Genomic DNA, 18,424 nt, shown 5'->3' with positions numbered 1-18,424 from the left:
CTTTTTTTTCCCCTAAATTAATACCGTATTTGCTCGATTATAAGACGAGGTTTTTTTCAGAGCAAATGCTCTGAAAAATACCCCTCGTCTTCTAATCGGGGTCGTCTTCTAATCAGACCTCAAATAGAGGTCTGATTATGAGACTAAGATCCAGATCCCCCGCACCGCTGCAGGGGACCTGGATCCTCCTGTCTCCCCCCCCCACACTTACTTACCGGTGCTTCCTGCTGTATTGCCGGGGCAGCGGGTTGACGTCTACGCGATCCGCGTAGACAACGTCCGCTGCAGCCGGAAGGAGGTGCGGCTAGCAGCGGGGGTTGTCTGCGTCCGTCGCGGATACCTTCCCCGACTGTCAGAAATCAGAGTTCCCCGCACAGGTGCCGGAACTCTGATCTCTGACAGCCGGGAAAGGTATCCGCGACGGACGCAGACAACCCCCCGCTGCCAACTCCACCTCCTTCCGGCTGCAGCGGAAGGAGACGTCAACCCGCTGCCCCGGCAATACAGCAGGAAATTGGAAGCACCGGTAAGTGTGTGTGTGTGCGTGTGTGTGTTAAATGGGGGACATAGGGCATTTCTGGAATGCCTTATACCCCTATATGCCACTCTGGCACTTAGGGGGTTAAAAGGCATATTATGGGGCAGAGTGGCATATAGGGAGTTATAAGGCATTTCAGGAAGCAGAGTGGCGTTAAGGGGGCATTTAATAGAGCACTCTGCCTCCTGAAATGCCTTATAGAGTGCTCTATACAATGCCTTTTAACTCCCTTAATGCCACTCTGCCTCCTGGAATGCCTTATACCTCCCTATATGCCACTCTGCCCCATAATATGCATTTTAACCCCCTAAATGCCAGAATGGGATATAGGGGTATAAGGCATTTCTGGAGGCAGAGTGGCACATAGGGGGTCAAAAGGCATACCATGGGGCACAGTGGCATATAGAGGGTTAAAAGGCATATCATGGGCCACAGTGCCATATTGGTGTGGCAAGCCTGGGGGCAGATGTGCGTAACTGGGGGACAAATATTTTTCTCAATCATAGCTTTTATTTAAAAAAATAGTTTACATGAATTAACATTTACTGGTAAAACTTTTTTCCTTTAGGGTCGTCTTATATTCAGGCTTTTTCTTTTTTTCCTAAGTTAATATTCAGATTTTGGGGGGTCGTCTTATAATCAGGGTCGTCTTATAATCGAGCAAATACGGTATTCAGATTTTGGGGGGTCGTCTTATAATCGAGCAAATACGGTGTATATATACCAGAAATCTATACAGTATATAAATGTGCATACCCACCTATTTATCTAGAATTAGGTGAAAAAAGCAATATGTAATGAATAATAAATGAATAATATTCAATAAATCAGCAATAAATGTAGGTAGGAAGAGGACTGACCTGCAGCTTTGGTGAGCAGCAAAGAAAGAGGAAGAGGAAGATAGTTAAGGGGTTTATATACCACCTGTGTACTGTTTCTATTGGTTGTTTTCACTTGTGTTATTAACTCTTTCTTTGCTGCTGTTGGTGAGAGTAAAGGAAGATATGCAAAATAGGAAGCCTCCTGTCTTGCCTTAAAATTAAATAGATCTATCAATATACACGGGACGTTGCCGGTGCTGCCCACCGGAGCGCTCCTGCTTCTTATAGGAGGCAGGAAGGGGGAGTGACCACGACAATGTAGTGGGGTTAGCTGTGCACTGCGTATGGGTGGGGCTAGCTCCAAATAACCTCAAATGGGAAGGGAGTGGGTCAAAAAGAGGAGGGAGTGGGTATAACCTGGGGAGGGAGTGGGTGTGGCCAAATGTATGAAGATAATTCCACTGACATAGGAGGCCCAATAACCAGCTGTGATTTCTGTAGTCTCCGGGTGAAATCTCGGGTGTATGTCTATCAATCGCTAAGCTGTTATATAATAATTTATTAAAACTATCGTCTCTGTTTTGTTTTTTTAATCAACACTTTTTGATTTTTTTTTACCCCAATGGCATTTCCGTGGAATTTAACAAATTACAGCTTCTGGCCTGAAGCCAGGGGAGGGCTGGCTGTCTACTACCTGGGGGGCAAGTCTAGTCAAGTGGCCCATTGCGCCACCGAATCAGTCCACCATCCATGCCCATCTTTTCCTGATTTTCTAACACATGTTGATGTGATGTGATGGGATTGGGAGTACGTAAGTACACTAAAAAAAAGTCATCATCCACGGGACGCCTGAAGCCACAATTTAACAAAACTAATCCTTTTTTTAAAAAAGTATGCAGATTGAAATATATTAAATAACACAAAACCTTCACTTTTCTGCTCACTGATTTCTGGGCCTAGAATATTGTCCTTTAAAGTGACTATACTTCAATTTATTCATACAGAAAGTAAAGTGCCAGGAAACAGATGACAAATGCACACAAGGACAGGCTCTGCCACACCGACACCCAAACACACACCAGGACAGGCTCTGCCACACCGACACCCAAACACAAACGCACACACACACCAGGACAGGCTCTGCTACACCAACAGCCAAACACACACACAGCAGGACAGGCTCTGCCACACCGACACCCAAACACACACACCAGGATAGGCTCTGCCACACCGACACCCAAACACACACACCAGGACAGGCTCTGCCACACCGACACCCAAACACACACCAGGACAGGCTCTGCCACACCGACACCCAAACACACACACACCAGGACAGGCCCTGTCACACTGACACACACACCAGGATAGGCTCTGACACCCACCAGATGGACTAAGCAACAACAATAATAAAAAAAATATATATTTTCCACACTGCTTTGTCGTTGACCCTCCTTTTAGTGTAATGGTCCCAGTTGCTGCCCTTGTGTATTGATGCCACCAGCATAGATAAAATGCTGTCCTGCAGTATGGGGGTTGTACCAGATTTGCTCGATTATAAGACAAGGTGTTTTTCAGAGCAAATGCTCTGAAAAATAACCATCATTTTATATTCGAGGTTGTCTTCTAATCAGACCTCAAATAGAGGTCTGACTACAAGACTAAGATCCAGATACCCCGCAGCGCTGCAGGGGAACCGGATCCTCCTCTCATGCGGATGGAGGTCTGTGCGATGCGTGCAGACAACCTCCACTGCTGCCGGGGCTTCTAAAGGGCATATCTGGGAGGCAGAGTGGCATATAGGGGGTATAAGGCAAATCTGGGGGGCAGATGTGCATAACTGGGGGCAGGTTGGCAAATAAAAGGAAATAAAAACAAAAAAAAACATTTTTCATAGTTTTTATTAAATATGAAAAAAATTGCTTACATGTGAAATAAGATTTACTAGTAAAACTTATAGGGTAGTCTTATATTCAGGCTTTTTCCTTTTTTCCTAAATTATTCAAATGTTGGGGTTCGTCTTATAATCGAGCAAATACAATATATCTGACTAGTTTGTTCCTTCCATGAGTCTATAAATTTGCCCCCACACCCTTGTGTATTGCCCCCAGCTAGCCCCACATATTCATCCTACCGCCCAGCCCCTCCTTTAGTATTGATTTATGTGATGCCCCCAGCCAGCACTCTCTTGTGAATTAATGCCCCCCCCCCTTAGCACCCAGATTTCACTCACAGGATCTGCCCAATACCCAGAATGGAAGCATAGGACTTCCCACCTTTGCCCCCAAACAACCTGCCTGTGGTATCCTCAAACAGCCTCCCTGTGCAATGCTCCCCCCCACTTATACATCCATGCACGTATTCATTCATTAATTTATTATTCACAAACATTCATTCACTCATTCATATATTAATTTCCTCATTTACAGATACTAATAATTTACAGATACTCATTCATTCACTCAGTGACTTACCTGAACTGCAGATCATTCTGTGTCACTCGCAGACTTCTGCAGGAGCCGCTGCATCCCTCTGCGTTCTTCTCTTGTACCACCCGGGAAAGCAGGAATGGAGCGGAGTTGAGTCACGTGATGTAAAGTCGTTCCACCCAGGGGAAGCAGGAACCCAGCAAAGTCACTTGAATTTATGTCACATGACCCTGCTCCGTTCCTGCTTCCCCTTGGCGGGACAAAAGAAGTTGTCCGCACAGAGTGTGAGAAACATGGAGGGAAGCGGCCCTTGCGGAAGTCTGGGAGCGGCGTCGAGAGATCTGCAGTCCAGGTAAGGGAGTGGGGAAGGGTGAATGAACGAGTATGCGTGATTGAGTCAGTATATGTGAATGATAAGTATCTGTGTTATCTGAGTGAATGATTATCTGTGAATGAGTATATGAACAAGTGAATGAATGTTTGTGAGTAAATGATTGAATATGTGTGTGGTAGCATGGATGCTTAAGGAGGGGGAAGCATGGCACAGGGAGACTGTAAGTGATGTGCAGACCCCATCCTGCAGGGCAGCATTTTATATGTGCTGGCAGCATTAATACACAAAGGGGGGCAAGCTAACTGAGAGCATTATATAAATGAATACTAAAGCGAGGGGAATGCTGGGGGCATACACACACATAGTGCTGGCTGGGGAAGGTACACAAGAGGGCAAAGCAGTGTGGAAAATACTTGGGGGGAGGAGTCTTTTTTGGATCCAGTGTCCTCCTCCACATCCCCTACCGAGGGCTTTACTGATAATGTAGTAGCCTACACAATGTATGTTCAAACAGACCATTTTATATGGTTGGTTTTACATGTGTGGGTATTCATCTGTCAGGCTACAAATCTTTACCTGCATGGCTGCCAGGTGATGCGGAGATATAAAAGAACCCACATCTAACATCTCCCCTATCAAACCAAAATTCCAAAAGACTGTTCCACGGTGTTAACTACTTCTGGGCACTGGACATTTGAGAGCTGAAGGCCAAGAATAAGACTTTAATGAATATGACAATGATGATGATGACCCCTGGGTTTTTAATTTGACAAGTATGTTCTTCTCATTGAAGTCAAAGCAGCCCAGGGCTTAGTGAATGGAAGACCTGGAGGATCTAATGGAAATCAGCATTTTGTACTGAACAACCTCATGTCACCATAACCTCAGTTACAGTATGAATTAAAGACAAACTCAGCATGATTCTGATGAACATCTCACCAGTAAAAAGTAACATTCTTACCTTAAAAGAAAAAAGATTTCAAAAGCAAATAGAATAATCTTTTGTTTTTTTTGTTCAACAGAAAGGCTCACATCGACATGAAAAAAATGTGTTTTTAACACAAATTACATTTCTGAAATATTCCTTTTTCCTAGATAATAAAGCTGTAGATGTGAGGTCGTTACGTTAGGTGTCAGTGCTGTGTTAGCCAGGGTAACTCAATATTCGATACAAGGTACAAGACATTACATAATGATTCTGACATTAGCTTTTCTTGCTTTACCTTATATAAAAAGAAATGTGTAGTCAGGACCACTCGTGGGGAGAACTAATGTATGAATCTGAAGACAAATCATGAAGGGAAACTTTTAAAGCAATTTGTTCTAGTTCACATGTAATACATCATAAATCACTTTCCCGCAGAAAAGACGTTGTTGTAGTATTTTTCCTATATAGAAGGTGATATCCAGATTCATTCATTGGGTCGATTAAACTAATTAATACATTTGACAGTCCACAGCTGGATATCCCCGTATTTACATTGAACTCATTGTGCTAACCAGGCCCATGGCTGAGAAGTTGGTACAAATTGTGGGTCCACAACCTTGTTCAGCCTAAGGTAGTTGGGGCTTCCATCCCAAGAACTGCATAGAAGGTATAAGAGAACCCGAGGAACCCAGTAAGTGTCGGCTGATATTTTTCCCCACTAGGTTTCTTCTGTTTGTGTAGTAAACATCTCTCAATGATTCATAACGGATCCTTAGTTAGGGGGTAAAGCAAACCTACCGGTATAGCCTGTAGGCGATACAGCCGAGTGAATGCATTCAATCATTAGCCAAGGAAGGACACAGATGGCAAACTCACAAAATAACAACAATCTCAGAGGGTAGAGCTGGAAAAGACAGTAGACCATGTCCAGCATGTCCCTCTTCATGTCTCAATTTATGACAGACATATCTTAGTTATTAGTCGGAATCAAGTATCTGCTCCATTTATGTCAATTAGTAAGAAATGTATACACTTCTGTGAACAAAGCCATCACATCTCACAATATGACTGGCAGACAGAGATCCTGCTTGGCATAACAGAAAAGCATAATTAAGCGACTTTAGAAAGTAGGAAAAACGGGCATTTTTAATAATGCTTGGAAATCTCCCAAGAGATCATCTCTAGAATGTGAAGTTCTAAACGAATAAAGACTTGCCATGTTTATTAAACAGATCATCAGGCTTATCTACCAATAATGATTTATTAACCCGGGTTGCTTAGCGTTTAAAGGATTACGTTGGATCTGGCTGAAGAGCTGTAACATATATATATTGAAACATTATAACACTTGGCCTGGTTTTGCTTTACCAGATGGACGCATGGCATGTCATCAAGGGATTGCAATAGTAATTATTATTTATGAAATACATAATTACATAGATTTTTTTATTTATTTTTTTAAAAACGGGCAAAACATGAGATGTAATAGATCCACCAGCAGTGATGATAGATGATAGTGATGACCCCTTACTAATATCTGGTATAAGTGGCTGAACGTACACCTATCTCTCCCCTTCTCTTAGTTTCCATGTGAGCGCATGTTCAAGAATACGAGTAAGAGCTAAAAATATGACTAAGCAAAACTTGGCTAATTATCTTCTACCTGCCACCAGGCTTCAGAAAGCTCCCATAGTAACAGATAACGTTCCAGGTCACAAGGGCTATCCTTCTAGCACGGAGAAAAGTCTGAAACCGTAGGCTAGAATTCCAAAGCGACGTGATTTAATTTCCAGCATGAAGACTACGAAAGTTCAGGCTAATGGCAAGGAAAAGTGTAATGAAAAATAGTTTATTAAATCTTTATTCTACAAACTTTGTTACCGCAAGCCTTCTATATGTTGAACCTTTCTCTTAGGTATACCCTCCTAAAAAAAACCAAAAAACTTTTTTTATATTACATTTTAACCACCTGTTTCATAGATGCTTCATTCATCAAATATTAAAATTTAATGAGTCAAGAGCTCATCTCTGGATATCTCGAGAGTGAACGTTCCTCAGGTTCATAATTCATCAAAGAGCTTCTTCCGCGCTGAATAATATTTGTCTCCAACTGGAACCCAGCTAATGTGATAAACTGCTGGGGAGGCTTGAATTTGTTTCTTAAAGGACCCCAGTGAATTTAGATACCATGATGCCCCCCGTCGTTAAAACAAATAATCACAGGGAAGCTATTAATTCATTCACATATATTGGATTTTCAAACAGTATTTCCGAAAGTAAAATAAAAATATATATATTATTTAGAGGCACAGTGTAAAAAGTTAAATGGTAAATACAATGAATATTTTAAATGGACAATTAAAGTTTGCACCATGTATATCATAAAAAGGTAATTTTTAAAAGGATTATTTAAGTTTATCACCCTCTAAAGAGGATCTCCCAGACCAGAGTATGCTTCTCACTGCCTTCAAAACCAGGACAGTAAGACAGCTACCCGCAAATTGGGACTGTCCTCCAAAAACCAGGACCATGCCCCCCAACTGTCCCGATTTAGGCGGGTAAGTCCCGATTTTGGGTCTCTGTCCCGCCATCCCGCCTATCCCCTCCTCTGTCCCACTTTGCAGGGGCAGACTGGACCACCGGGATACCTGCAAATTTCCTGGTGGGCCGGCAGGTTCGTGGGCCGGGCGGCCGGCAGACGAACATTCAAAACAGTCACTGAGCGGCAGCGAGCGGGATTGAAAGCCTCTTCCGGCCGTCGTCTAATGAAATTAAAGGGGCTGGCGTGCACGCACAGCGCTGCCCAATGGCCCTGCCTCAGCTCTTCGTCCCATCCCTTTTAAGACGTGGGAAGAAGTGCTGAGGAACGGCCATTGGGCGGCGGGGTGCGTGCACACCGGCCCCTTTAATTTCATAAACACCGGCCTCCACCTGCTGCCCCCACCAGACACTAGAGAGCCAGAAGAAGTGGTAAGTCGTGGGGGGAGTGTTATATGGGGGGCATAAGTCAGTGTATGTGTATATGTATGTTAATGGGCAGGTGTGTGTAAGGGCAGTGTATGTGTATATGTGTGTTTATGGGCAGGTGTGTGTAAAGGCAGTATCTAGGGGTCCTGGAGGGAGGCTAACATTAGCCTTTTTTAATTAAAAAAAATCTCTGCTGCTGTGGACTACTCTTACAGTGATGCTCAGCCAGCATTATGGTGGACACCTGGCTGGCTGAGAATCTTAGAATTTTAGTTCACAGCTAGCATCTGCAGCTTTACTGTTGGTGCACTTCCCATGATGCTCAGCCAGCATCATGAAAGTAGTATGTCTGGCTGAGCCTTATGGGAATTCAATTCAATTCATAGGATAAGCATATAAGACAAGACCAAGGACCAAATAGAGTCTGCGCTGTTCATAGAAGGATAAAAATGGCAGACTTGAAGGGCTGAATAGATCTTACCTGCCTTTTTCAAATCCGAATGTTTTTTACAAGTAGCAATAGGGTATGATTATGCCTCGAGTACCTGAAATCCTTTCCGCTGTTCCTACAACACCAGTGAGTTATTTAAAATAAATGAAAAGGTGATGAGATGCTTGAGCTGAAGAGATTTTCTAAATTGTGGACTGTTAGTTGTCACAAGGGCCAGATTTCAAAACCTTGCACACCCTAATTTAGTGCCCTACCAACATCACTACGCTCCAGCCATCATATGCAATTTAATACCCATCATAGCCCGTCTCCCGTCTTTATGATACTCGCAGCCAGCTCCTGTGTGGCTTACGTGAGATTCCCAGCACCGCGTGGACGGTAAGCGTCATGTTACAGGTTAAAGGTTGATATGAATTCTTTGTTGGTGAGGCAACAGACTATCCATTTAATGTATACCAGGGAAAGGGTCTACAAACAATCCCTCATAGGAACATAAAATAATGCCCCGGAAATAATGGAAAATGAATCAGAAATGCTGCTCACATACTTCAAATTCTGGGGGCAAACAGGGCACACAAAGTTTACAACCCTTCTATATGCATAGAAGAATATTGCCTGGAAACATTATGGAATTATGGCTTCTAAAAGGCAGAACTGAAACCCACAAAAAAAACTTTGATGATCAAGGGACTTCCAATCTTAGTAAACAAGCATTAAAAATGAACTTTTTGCACCCAGGGGGGAGTCTCGTTGGACTCCCCAGAACTCCAACGCAAGATTCAGGGGATTCTGATTAATCCTGCCATACTAAATAAATCAATAAATAAATATTGGTAAATAAAAAGGTGACACTGGCTTTGAAGTGTATATGATGGCTGGAGTGTCATGCAGAGGAACTAAAATGCACAGAAGAAGAAGAGACCCCTGAGGTCCCAAAAGCTTATTCGACTATTTCTATGTTGACCCATTCATTTTATTGGGAGTGCTTTCCCAAAATTAAACTGTCCTTTCAAATAATTGGATATACCATATTGGCCCGAATATAGGCCGTACTTTTCCCCCCACTTTAAGTCTTTAAAGTGGGGGTGCAGCCTATATTCGGGGTTTAGCGCAGGGAGCGCAGTTCATGTCGCACGACGCCCGGGGCGTGCAGTTCCGGACACTGGGCGGGTGTTTTTTTTATCATTTATCCCTGCTGCGGGTAAACAGCAGGGTTAGGATCCAGATCCCCCGCAGCTCTGCAGGGGACCCGGATCCTACTCTCCGGCAGCCGGTGGACATCTGCACGATGCACGTCAGCAACTTCCACTGCCGACACGTCCGCAGGTGCTTCTATGGTGGAGCACCTGGTGACATAAGCTTCTGGCAGCGGAGGTTGTCTGGGGGTGCATTGGTAAGTCTGGGGGGGTGGCATTTCTAGGGAGCAGAGCGGCATATCAGGGGGGCAGAGTTGCATTTCAGGGGGCATAAAGCATATCTGGGCGGGCAGATTGGCATTTCTAGGGGCATAAAGCATATCTGGGGGGGCAAAGTGGGGAATCTCTATAAGTAAGGTGCATTATGAATTAAGGGGGGACCTTAAAATGGCTATTGGTTCTCTGTTTGTATGACTAACTGCATAATAGAAACCAAAAATGTTAATATACATATATTCCTGTTCATTAGATAAAATACTGTTTTACCATTCTACTGTGTTTTTTCTATAAAAATATTTTTTTCTTTAAAAAAAAGCACCTTTTAGGGTGTGGCCTATAATCGAGCCAATACGGTACTTTGTTTTATCAACAATGAGAGTTCATTCATAGTTTCTGAGGCTGATGCGTGTTAACGAAGGTAAACGACAATAAACAACTTCATAAATATTAAATAACATTATTTTATAAGGTACAAACTACAGCATGTTAGTAAGATTTGGGACATTAACTCTAAGTGAATGTAAACTAAAGTTCACAGGATTGTAAAGAAGAATCATACTTAATAAATAAAATAAAACCCAATTGTTCCTGTAATTTGTATAATGTATAATGTACAATGTCTCTGGTGTTTGGGGGAAGAAGGCACAGAAATTCAATTATCATGTCACTGCAGAGAGAAATTCCTTGTTTTTACTTCCAACGCAGTTTCATGGTCCAATATCATCTAGAGGTCTACTCGCAAAACTTTATCTGAGCACACTATTGATCCACTATTGATGTAGTCACTAAATTTGACTCTGGCTCAACTAAACTGCTGGCTTGAGTGCTTAAATGCAAGAGTCCATCGGTGCACAATTCAATTAAAGGCCACTGTGACTTCCCATAGGAGGAGAGTTTCCCCAGTCCATCATGGCTGTCCGCAACAGGTAAACCAAGCAGGAGAGAGCCACCAAGCCCTTCATCGCTGCCCACAGCATGTAACTACCAGAGGAGGGATCCATGGCTGCCCATAGCACATAAGCCCAAGAAGATGGGGCCTACTGTGGATACTAATAGCAGGTAAACCTAGGAGGACTGAACACATCCATGCTAGAAGAACATCTACATTACCTGAGTAGCTAGAATCTTACAGAAATACTACAAATTGGAAATCTAAACGTTTTGGCTTAGCAGCTTCATCGACTAAACAGTTCCTGAAACAATGACCTACAATTACCTGCGTCATAAAATGGATAGCAGAAAGCATGTTTTTAGATTATTAATAACCATTAAGTCCACAGGGGTTGGAAAAAAGCATACTGGAAAACAGAAATTTCAAGCCGTACCACGTCTCTGAGAATATACACTACCGTTAAAAGGTTTGGGGTCACTCAGCTGTTTTTATGGAAAACAAAGAAATTTCTAGCTGTGATGTGATTGCAAAATGGTTTTCTAACGATCACTTAGCCTTTAAACTTAAAATTGGATTAGTGAACACATGGCAGTGATGGGAGTGAAAAGGGAGTGATGAGGGTGATAAAAGCCTCTGTCCACCTAAGAAAACATTCCATTAAAAATCAGCCGTTTCCAGCTCCAATAGTCATTTACAACATTAACCCCGTCTGCTCTGGATTTCTAAAGTGTAACTGGGTGAGCACTAGACAAAAGTTAAGTGAGGCAACAGTCGGTTAGGGAAGGACAGGATTAAATGAGACGCAACTTTACTTCATTATTTTCAAAAACAAATTCTCCAGAAGATAAGGACAGCGGCGAGCTTAATTGACTTCAATAATTTGAACAACAAAAGAATCGTCCCAAACAACTCATGTCCTTGATATCAAATTCCCTTAAAAAAGCCAATAAAAGGAGGTCTATATTATTCTACCACATCTTATTTCTTGACAAGTTGCGCCCCCTTGTGGTACAGTTCGGTTAATGTAAGTGAAGTACGGCTTTGCCCTCCCAACCCTTATATTAACATTGCAAAGGAGCAATTCCAAAGTTCTAAATGTGGAGTAATCATCATGGAAAGCAATTTGACACAGGTTACATATAAAAAAAAAAAAAAGTGTCTCAAAGTAAAATATCTCACCCGCCTCCTACATAGGGAAGAGGTGTTAAATATAATATATTTTATATAATTTATATATTTTATTTAATTTATATATAATTTAGACAGATCGGCTAACACACTGCTCTTTGATTTTCAATTTAAAAAATATAAATACATTTATAGGTATATAATTATAAATTATCAGAAACACCAAACTTTAATGTAAACAATGAATCAAACTAACTAGGGTATAACAATTGCTTTGCAGATTACAGCAGATCATTTATGGGGGGGGGGTGCTATAGTCTTTAACGTGACTGGAGCACCCAAGGGGTTCCAGTTTCAAATAAATAAGTTTTCATAAGTTGCGACAGAGACGCCAGTATCTTGGAAGTTAAATGCCCTCTGATTACAAAAACTGCTAAAAAAAACAAATAAAAAAAACCCCACACAACTAGGGCTGCAACTAACGATTTTTTTAATAATCGATTAGTTGGCCGATTATTTTTTCGATTAATCGGATAGAAAAATGTTTTTTAATTTAAAGTAACGTAATAAAAAAAGTACAATTTACACTTTCATCTCTTTATCGCAATGGCCTCTCTCTATTCACCTTCTTATTTTACTGACATTATAATAAAAGCTACAAGAACCCAAACACAGTGTTTCTCAAACTAGGTTTTAATACAAAGTTATTAGTAAATATTAATTCATTTGTTAACTATTTTTCATATTTAATAAAAACTATGAGGAAAAAAAAGCCTTGTTTATATTTTCTTTTATTTACCAAACTGCCCCCAGTTATGCACATCTGACCCCCAGCTTGCCACTCTGCCCCCATATATACCTTATACCTCCTATATGCCAGAGATTCCACTGTGCCCCCTGATATGCCACTGTGCTCCAGATATGCCTTATACTCCTTATATGCCAGTGATATGCAATATACCTTTTACCCCCAGATATGCCTAATATTGATATGCCTTATACGCCCTATATGCCTTATAACTTCCAATATGCCACTCGCCCCCATTTATGCCTTACACCTCCCTATATGCCACTGTGCACCCTGATATGCCACTCCGCCCCCCATAAATGCCCTGCACCACCCTGAAATTTATTATACTCCCTGATTCACCACTCTGCCTCCCCCAGATATGCCACTCTGAAATTCATTATACCCCCCATACACCACTCTACCTCCCCTATACACCACTCTAACTCCCCCAGATATGCCATTCTGCCTCCCTGAAATTCATTACACCCCCATACACCACTCTGCTACCATGAAATTCATTATACCCCCCCATACACCACTATAACTCACCCATACACCACTCTGCCTCCTCCCTCCTCCCATACACCACTCTGCCTCCTCCCCCCCTCCCATACACCACTCTGCCTCCTCCCCCCCCCATACACCACTCTGCCTCCTCCCCCCTCCCATACACCACTCTGCCTCCCCCCCCTCCCATACACCACTTTGCCTCCTCCCCATCCCATACACCACTGTGCCTCCTCCCCATCCCATACATCACTCTGCCTCCTCCCCCTCCCATACACCACTCTGCCTCCTCCCCCCCTCCCATACACCACTCTGCCTCCTCCCCCCTCCCATACACCACTCCGCCTCCTCCCCCATCCCATACACCACTCCGCCTCCTCCCCCATCCCATACATCACTCTGCCTCCTGCCCCTCCCATACATCACTCGACCTCCTCCCCCCCTCCCATACACCACTCAAAAAGTTTGGGGTCACTTAGAAATGTTCTTGTTTTTGGAATAAAACAAATTTGATCCATTAAAATAACATGAAATGGATCAGAAATCCAGGGCAGACAGGGTTAATGTTGGAAAGGAATTAGGGCTGCAACAACTAATCGATAAAATCGATAATGAAAATCGTTGCCAACGAATTTCATTATCGATTAGTTGAATCGATTTTTATCGATTATAAAATGAGGGTTTTTTCAGAGCAAACGCTCTGAAAAATACCCCTCATTATATAAACCGTTTCAGTGACTCACAGCAGCAGCTCCTACTTACCAGCCCCTCCCTGTAATCACTGTGACAACTGGCCCCGCCCCCTTCCTTCTCCCAGAAGGCCAGAACCACATGGCTGTGACACTCATCTAACTGTAAGTATAAAATTAATATTTGGGCTGCTGAAAGTTAGGGGAGGTGGGGGTTAATTTAGGGGCAGTTATGGTTAATGGGGTGTTTAGGGTTAATTTAGGGGCAGCCATGGTTAATGGGGTGTTTAGGGGCAGCTATGGTTAATGGGGTGTTTAGGGTTAATTTAGGGGCAGCTATGGTTAATGGGGTGTTTAGGGGCAGCTATGGTTAATGGGGTGTTTAGGGTTAATTTAGGGGCAGCTATGGTTAATGGGGTGTTTAGGGGCAGCTATGGTTAATGGGGTGTTTAGGGTTAATTTAGGGGCAGTTATGGTTAATGGGGTGTTTAGGGTTAATATAGGAGCAGCTGTGGTTAATGGGGTGTTTGGGGTTAATTTGAGGCAGTTGTGGTTAATGGGGTGTTTAGGGTTAATTTAGGGGCTGTTGTGGTTGATGGGGGTCTTTAGGGTTAATTTAGGGGATGCTGTGGTTAATGGGGTGTTTAGGGTTAATTTAGAGTAGTTGTGTTTGATGGGGTATTTAGAGTTAATTTAGGGGTAGTTATGGTTAATGGGGTGTTTAGTGTTAATTTAATGATGAGGACTGAGGGTTAATTTAATAAAGTTAACTTAAGGCGCAGTTAGAGGTAAAGGGGGGCAGACTAAGGGGAATCTAAATCATGGGGGCAGTGAAGATTAACCCAGTACTTATTTATAAAAGTATGGTGTCAGCGTGATGCGAACAGGTCTGTGACTCTGAGGGGACTATGAGATATCTGGGGGTATAAGGCATATCTGGGGAGGATGGAGAGACATATCTGGGGGTATAAGGCATATGTGGGGAGGGCAGCGTGGCATGTCTGGGGAGGATGGAGTGGTGTATCAGGGGGTATAAGGCGTATCAGGCACAGTGGCATATGCGGGGGTAGAGTGGAGTGGAATATGTGGGAGGCAGCGTGGCATATGTGGGAGGCAGGGTGGAGTGGTATATGTGGGAGGCAGCATGGAGTGGCAAATGTGGGAGGCAGCGTGGCATACGTGGGAGGCAGCGTGGAGTGGTATATGTGGGAGGCAGCGTGGAGTGGCATGTCTGGGAGGCAGCGTGGAGTGGCATGTCTGGGAGGCAGCGTGGAGTGGCATGTCTGGGAGGCAGCGTGGAGTGGCATATGTGGGAGGCAGAGTGGAGTGGAATATGTGGGAGGCAGAGTGGAGTGGAATATGTGGGAGGCAGAGTGGAGTGGTATATGTGGGAGGCAGCGTGGAGTGGCATGTCTGGGAGGCAGCGTGGAGTGGCATGTCTGGGAGGCAGCGTGGAGTGGCATGTCTGGGAGGCAGCGTGGAGTGGCATGTCTGGGAGGCAGCGTGGAGTGGCATGTCTGGGAGGCAGCGTGGCAAGCCTGGGCTCAAATGTGCATAAATTGGGGGGGCTGGTTGGGAAATAAAGACAAGAAATGCATTTTATCAGTTTTGTTTTTTTATTCTGCGTTTGTATTTAACATCATTTGTTTATTAAATTATTTTAAATAAATGAAAAATGTACAATCATTTTTTATCCGATTAATCGAAAAAATAATCGGCCACTAATCGATTATGAAAATAATCGTTAGTTGCAGCCCAAAAAGGAATATATTATATAGATGGAAATGGCAGATTTTTAATGGAATATTTTCATAGGTGTACAGAGGCCCTTTATCACCCCCATCACTCCTGTGTTCCAATGGCGCCTTGTGTTTGCTAATCTAAGTTTAAAAGGCTAATTGATTGTTAGAAAACCTTTTTTGTCTGTTTTTTTCATGAAAACAGCTAAGTGACCCTAAACGTTTGAACGGTATCTTTTGCCTTGAAAAAGACTCACTGTAAATAAATGAGTTACATTAGTTGGAGCGTGCCATAACTTTCCTTGGGCTTTTTTTTTTTTTTCCCCCAGATCAAATGAGAATTTTTCATTTTATTGACCAATTATGATTTTGGGGAGCGCATCTAGATGTTTTTTTCATTGATTACAAAGACAGATTCCAAACATTAATGACATGGAAACTGGGCCTGCAAAAATCTATGAAAACCCAATCGGAAAAACGCAAGGTTAACTGGTCTATAATTATATCTATAATGTATTCATTCATTCTGGCATTGAAACGGTTAATGGTAAAATGGAACAAAAGTTGGAAAATATCAGGTTTAGTTTTTACAAAAGGATGCTTGTGCCACTTTTGATATCGTTTTCGGGAGAAAAAAATCTCTTTTGCCAGTCGTGGAAAAGAAATCACAGGTCGGGAGAAGAATGGTTTCTGGTTCTCCGTGGGATACAAAGAGAACAGCAGTCTACGGAGCCGGTGGAGATTTCAAGCCCTGCTTATTATAACAAGCCGTCCTTGAAGGAAGGTAAAAATCCAAAGCAAACGTTCACAGCTCGTTAACTTCTCGATAAAAAAAAAAAAAAAAGAATATTTCGGATATAAAACAATCAGACTGGTTTTCATCTTATGAGACGCGTCTTGGCAACAGACATTCAATTCCCAATCGGTACTGGTCGCCTTTCTTAATTGGCAGGTTAGAATGAGTTTAAAGAAGAATAATTGCGCCGAATGTCCAAACTCTTTAACGACTCGAGCTGACAAACCATTTGATCCATGACGATACAGATCTAAACCAATTAGCATAAAATCTATTTTTACTGCATCTCGGTAGAGCAGTCCGATCAGCGCTGGAAACAATGTCTACAGAGATGGGGGCTTGTTGTGGTATGAAGAGGGGATTTTTCAGCACATTGGAGAGCTCATACGGCCCGATTGGAAAACATGCGTCTAGACGTAAAGAGAAGTGATCCCCTACGGAAAAGTATTTCCATAAAGGTCACGCTCGATAGACATGTAGAAATGTAAGCGTATTATGTTCGTTGTGTTATAATTATTTTCTTAATTTATTTATATAGCGCCAACACGTTACGCAGCGCTTAATACAATACATAAATTCAAGGGGTCTGACAAAAAGAATCGACAGACTAAGACGGACCGATACATTAGGTGGAGAGACCCAAATACAACTTTAAACCTTGGGAGCTCTGCAATGAAATATCCTAGAAAACAATAAGTAAATTCAAGAATACACCTGTGCTTTCAATTAAAATAAGGCATCCAGAGCCATAATCTTTTAAGCGCCAGACTAACATCAGTACGTTAAAGATTACCACCGTTAGAGATGTTTTATGTCTAGCCCCAGAATCGCAGATGACCCTCGCAATGTCCTTATTACACTAGGCCCTGGAACACAGCAAGTGGTGGAATAAAATATTTAGCCGATGGGGTCCATTGTGCACCTCGGCGAAACGAATTGCTGCAAACTAATGAGCCTTTGGCCATGGCTCTTCTTGTTTATTCCACTAGGATATCACTGAAAGCATCAAAGACTCTGGAAAACATGCGCCCAGACATAATGGATAATTGGTCCCGTTGGTTAGAAGACAGACACGTCAGTCTTAAGGAAAAAAGACAACTAGTACAGCTGGCTGGCCGACTTACCGGAGTATCAAGAAAAAAAAAAAGGTTTTATATCCAGACAAAACAAAGGAGAATCCACCTCTCGCCCCACGAAGGTTAATAAAATGCACAAGGTGTTCCATTTACACCCAGATATTTACTTTTAACTCAGGGTAAATTGCTCAAAACCTTATGACCCTGTGAATCGAGCTGTCAACTTCATATCTCAAACTGATTTAAGGACGTATTGGCATTGACTTGGTGGTCACAAGTGGCTACAAAAAACTTAATTTACTAAAATACTCATTTAAAAAAGAATGTATTGCAGCAATGTACCTAAAAAAATTTATTCTGATCACATTCTGACCGGAAAGGTCATGTCATGCCAGCGCTCGGTCATAGAAGGCCCAGAGGAAGTGCCGGCAACAGCTGAGGCTGCCAGAGAAGAGGATCGGGGTCCCCTGCAGCGCTGCGGGGGATCTGGATCTTAGTCTCATAGTCAGACCTCTATTTGAGGTCCGATTATAAGACGACCTCGAATATAAGACAAGGGGTATTTTTCATTGCATTTGCTCTGAAAAAAACCTTGTCTTATATTCGAGCAAATACAGTACTTTTGGTATTTCGAGGCGTTGGATGTGTATTAAAAAGCTAAGTCAACTTTGAAGTCTTATTGGACGTGCACATTCTGTTAAGTTGCTGATATGAATAATTAAAGCCTGATTAGGTCTGTAGTTGAAGATTTAGGAAACTATGGTTATCACAAATGTTTTGTTTTTTTAAATACCTTACTGTATGGGACTCACATCCCATCTGCTGAGAAACCTATTCAAGATTCCATACTCATTTCTGATGTACATTAATACCCTAACACCTTCAGGTACTAACCTTTTTCATCAATATTGACTCAAATTAAAG

The 18,424-nt window shown here is 42.5% G+C and overlaps 1 protein-coding gene across 1 annotated transcript in view; it reads right to left on the bottom strand.

The window, feature by feature from the left end:
• The window catches only part of LOC149277540 (WD repeat-containing protein 25-like), a 72,986-nt gene that overhangs the window by 53,804 nt on the left and 758 nt on the right, over positions 1–18,424 (bottom strand). The gene's annotated exons all lie outside the window — the stretch shown is intronic.

The sequence above is a fragment of the Sceloporus occidentalis genome, unplaced genomic scaffold (assembly GCF_023333645.1).
Source record: "Sceloporus occidentalis isolate IW3139 unplaced genomic scaffold, rSceOcc1.0.p SCAF_210, whole genome shotgun sequence".
Taxonomy (NCBI): Eukaryota; Metazoa; Chordata; class Lepidosauria; order Squamata; family Phrynosomatidae; genus Sceloporus; species Sceloporus occidentalis.
This window is presented reverse-complemented; position numbering and strand designations above follow the sequence as displayed.